Source organism: Cervus canadensis, chromosome 22 (assembly GCF_019320065.1).
Source record: "Cervus canadensis isolate Bull #8, Minnesota chromosome 22, ASM1932006v1, whole genome shotgun sequence".
Lineage (NCBI taxonomy): Eukaryota > Metazoa > Chordata > Mammalia > Artiodactyla > Cervidae > Cervus > Cervus canadensis.
Genome location: NC_057407.1, coordinates 16,858,579 through 16,863,524, shown reverse-complemented (window position 1 = coordinate 16,863,524; position 4,946 = coordinate 16,858,579). Strand labels below are relative to the sequence as shown.

The 4,946-nt window shown below is 43.2% G+C and overlaps 1 pseudogene across 1 annotated transcript; it reads right to left on the bottom strand.

The window, feature by feature from the left end:
* Window positions 1-3,999: 3,999 nt before the first annotated feature.
* Window positions 4,000-4,704, bottom strand: LOC122424298 (annotated as a pseudogene). The gene has a single exon (XR_006264375.1). The product of XR_006264375.1 is annotated as a 60S ribosomal protein L10a-like (transcript).
* Between the last annotated feature and the right edge of the window lie 242 nt (window positions 4,705-4,946).

Below are 4,946 nucleotides of genomic sequence, written 5' to 3'. Positions count from 1 at the left end.
GGCAGGAGGAGAAAGTGACGACAGAAGATGAGATGGCTGGATGGCATCACCGACTCAATGGAAATGGGTTTGAGTGAACTCCAGGAGTTGGTGATGGACAGGGAAGCCTGGCACGCTGCGATTCATGGGGTCGCAAAGAGTCAGACACGACTAAGCGACTGAACTGACTGACTGATATATACATACATGTATACACACTTATTTTTAAGCCAATCAAATAGTCAAATAGAGCACTTTACAAATTAATTTTGGTAATACCATCCAGATGTAGAGAATGTCACACATTTATGACATGTATAAACATAAATACCCATGGTCACAGAGACCTCATAGTTTTTGTGTAAAAGTCACAAGTTTTTTGTAAAATGACCTTTCTCCCTTTTGATGAGAATTACCTCCCTGACATTTGCATCACAAAGTATGGTTTTTAGGTCCTAAGGAAAAATGGGACCTAAAATCTATATCGCAAAGACACAAAGTATCTAAGTATCCTACAAGGTGGAGTTTGGGCCTATCTATAGGACAATGTCACAATGTCTACAAGCATTTTAAGATGAGTTGGGGCCGGGGCGGGGGGGGGGGGGGGGGGGGGGGGGGGGGGGGGGGGGGGGGGGGGGGGGGGGGGGGGCAGGGGTGTGCGGTGCGTTTAGGATTACCAGAAAGGACTGACACACCCATTCACCTATAGTTGGAATGGCTTTTTCCCTTTGGGTACAGTTACCTTAGAAGAGAAGGCCAAATAAAATGCCTAGCAGGGCCCGAACATCAGCTTCTCCCATTTGGCCAAATTTTTAATACTAAAGTTATCAAGTCCTTTCAAGTATATTCTCAGGCTTCATCCAGGACAAATATTTCTGGTGGTATTGAATAACCTCATCCATTTTAATTTTGTTTCCCCTCAGCTGTTTGAGAAAATACATACCAGCTTGCCAGAAGTTTTTTAATGAGTTTCATCGGTTCTGAAAGGGACCCATATAGGGCCTTTTCAATTGATCCTAAAGAATTTACATAGGGCTTTTGAGGACAGTTTTTCCCAGTGTTCTAGTTGATTACAATTGAAAATTTGGGGGCCATTGTTTTGATGATGAAGCCCTCTGAGGTTATAATGGGTGTGGCCTAGGTGGTGTTTTTAGATACCTTTGGTGTTTAATTTTGCACTAGCCTTTTGCAACAAATATTTCAATGAGGCTATTTTTAAATGATTTTATGTATTTGGAACATTCCTCATAATGGTCATTGCAATTATAGGTTATTTTTAGTAAAACTTTGATAAATATCTGCACCTTCCAGGAGCATAGTTCTTAAACATAAGATAAGCAAGTATCCTGGAAGGTGGCTCATTCAACTCTTTGACTATCGCTCCGTTCAGTCGCTCAGTCGTGTCTGACGCCTTGCGACGCCATGAACCGCAGCACGCCAGGCCTCCCTGTCCATCACCAACTCCCGGAGTCCACCCAAACCCATGTCCATTGAGTCGGTGATGCCATCCAACCATCTCATCCTCTGTCGTCCCCTTCTCCTCCTGCCCTCAATCTTCCCCCGCATCAGGGTCTTTTCTTTGTCTATAAAGGACCACATTTCATTTAGCCCTGTGTTTGGGTGTTTCAGAGTCCAACTAATCAGCTTCTGAGTACTTCCAAGACTCCCACTGGCAACCAGCCTTTATTTAACAGCTACTTGAGGCCTTCCACTGGACCGAATCCGACTCTGGCCAGTAACCAGCAAAAATTCCCTTGGAAGTCTGGTTTGGGGAAAGCAACAAACGAACAGACCTCAAGGAATGGGGGCTATGAATTGATTCCAAATAACTGGAAAACTCAGCTGCCATCAGAAGTCCCCAATGTTAAGTTGGGGGAAGGATCTATGGGCTGGGGTTTTCCTGGGGAAGTTTTGTCTGAAAGGCCACAGGCTTGGTTGGCCTAGGGCAGAAGCCTCTACCAGCTTGACCTGTTCTGTAAAGGAAAGCTAATGAGATCTGGAGTAGGAACGCAAAAAACAAGAGTGCAGCTCAATGGGGAGGAACTGACTGATGGTCACTGGAAAGGGCAAGAAAGACCACAAACTCAAAAGAGTTGCAGAGGTGCACCTCTGTTTCTTACTGTCTTTGGAAGTTCACTTCAGATCCAGTCTTGCCACCAATCTGTTAAAAAAAAAAACTAAAATTCAGCTGAGCTTTGTAAAAGATCTAATTGACAATTCCATGACTTGAATCTGGCAGCATCCCAACTGGTAAACAGAAGGACAGTCTGAAGGGCTGTACAAAATGGAAGGTTTTTATAGGCAGAAGGAGGGTGAGCCAAGGAGGTATTAGCCAAAGAAAAGAAAGGATAGTTTTAGGCCACCTTCTTTTGGGGAAGAAAAGGACTGGCAGGGGTCTTTATCATGCAGATTACCTCGCTACTGTTGATGAGTACATTTTAGATTGGTTATTTTAAAGGTCACATTTCTGGGAGGGGTTGAAACTGCAATTCAGTCTTAAGTTTGTTGTAGTGGAATGTGGGTTCTGTGAGCACACAAATGATTTCATTTTGACCCTTTTGCTTCTTCTTTGGGCTTCCCTGATGGCTCAGGCGTTAAAGAGTCTGCCTGCCGTGCATGAGATCAGAGTTTCATCCCTGGGTCAGGAAAATCCCCTGGAGAACAGAATAGCTAACCACTCCAGTATTCCTGCCTGGAGAATTCCATGGACAGAGAAGCCTGGTGGGCTTCAGTCCGTGGGCTTGCAAAGAGTGAGACACAACTGAGTGAAACTTCTATAAATGTTAGATGTTAAATACAAATCTTAGTAGAATTAGTGGTCTTGTTGTAGGAAGGGGGACCATTTCAAGGGCCTGAGAGGGGGCCTTTATTGGGTCCTGCAAGGGGTCTCCCTTCCTGCAACAGTCTCAAGATAGTCCTGCCAAAAAATCACTCAGCTTTAAAGTTTCTAGAAAACCACAGCATTAGTTCTTCTGGAAGTCAGGAATGTGACTGCAATAAATACTTCGAAGGAAGCTAGTCAAGTCCTTGGCATTCCCTGTTTTTAAAGTTTCCAGTAAGAAACCTTAAATGAATTTGACTTATGTATACAACGAATATCACCTCTAAGAAGCAGGGGCTTCCCTTGGCTCAGATGGTAAAGAATCTGTCTGCAATGCCGGAGACCTGGGTTCGACCCCTGCTTAGAAAGATTTCCTGGAGAAGAAAATGGCGACTCACTCCAGTATTCTTGCCTGGAGAATCTCCATGAACAGAGGAGCCTGGCAGCTACAGACCATGGGGTTGCAAAGAGTCAGACACCAATGAGTGACTGCACTTCCTTTTAAGAAGCAAATAAAGCAGGAGAATTGTTTTAAATTGGAGAAGTAGGTGATTGTTGACTAAATAAAGTCAGGCGGACTCTATATTCTTCCAAGTCAGCAGTGTCTACCAAAATTAAAAAACAAAACACTGACTCCTAGGTAAGATGAGGGTATAGATTCAAATAAACAGAGCCTCCCACCACATACAAATGGAATAAATTAAAAAAAATTTTTTTAAAGAAGACTTAACAGTCTAAAAGGCACTGAGGTGACGTGTTTGGCCAAACTATCCAAAGATTCTGGGAATTCACATACTGTTCCCCTTTTGGAAGAGAAAGTAGGTGATGGACTCGATTCTTTGTAGAAGCATGGATAGTCTTCCACTATTGCAGACAAATAACAATATTCAGAGGACACAAACTTTTAACAAGATAAGTAATGGATTATAATCAGAGAATGAGATAAAAATGGAGTTTATAGAGGTTGAGAAATGAAGGCAAAAAATTATATTATTGTACGACTAACAGGTGTACTAGAAGCAGAGCTGAGTTTGTTGTTTTTTTTTAGAGCTGAGTCATTATTGAACAAAGTGAGTGACATGGATTAAATTGTTGAGAGGATTAAATGGGATAATGGGATAAGCATGTTACAATGCTTAGCTATAGTAAGTGCTCAGTAACATTCACTGTTGCAATTAAATATTAGAATATTAGCACCATTTTTTTTTTTGATGGTTTAGTATGGTTTATTAAGCTATGCCTTAGTACAGACGCTGGGGCTTGCCCATGGTGCTCTTAATGTACAAGGCCCTGATGTTCTGCCAATTTTTCTTGAGCAATGACACCAGGAAGTTGACAGCTAAGTGGATGTTGTACACAAGCTCATCATCTGTCATCTCCACGTGGCCAACAGCCACTGCCAGACACAGCACCTTCTTCATCTGGAACTTGATCGTGGACTTCACTTCATCAACTTTGGCCACCATGTTCTCATTGTGGGTCAGCAAAGAAGGGAACTTGCCAGCCTTGTTCAGGCCTGGGCCCAGGATTCAGGGGATCTGCTTGATCAGAGACTCTGAAGCCAAAAAGGCATCGTGTTTCTTGGCCAGCTTCTTGACCAGTTTCTTATTCTTGTTGAGTTTCTTCAGCGCCTCAATGTCCATGTGGGGGATATCCACAGCCTTGGCCTCATCACAATGCTCACAATGCTGCTGGTCCCCCAAGACACACACGGAGAACTTGGGGCAGGGAGTGGACTTAAGCCTGATGGTGCCCGAGAAGCGTTTGTCCTTCTGAGGGTCATAGTTCTTCAGGCTGATCTGAAGCTCCACAGTCTCCAAAAACTTCATGCGCTTGCGCTGGTTCCGGTGCAGGACTTCCCGCACCACCTAGTAGAGGGTGTCGCGGGAGACTTTGCTGCTCATGGTTCCCCACACTGCGATAACCGGAAAAGAGAGAATATTAGCACTATTTATAGAATACATACTCTTTGAAAATTTCAGAGGAGGTGAAATGGTTTCTTTAAGCTTGCATTCTAGTGGGACATAAATAACCAGCAAAAATAATTACATTATTAAATCTAACAGACTAGAACATAAATAAACACATGTGAGACTGGAAAGCTCTCATTCTAAAATCAAAGATGAGGAAAGCAATACTTAGTGTA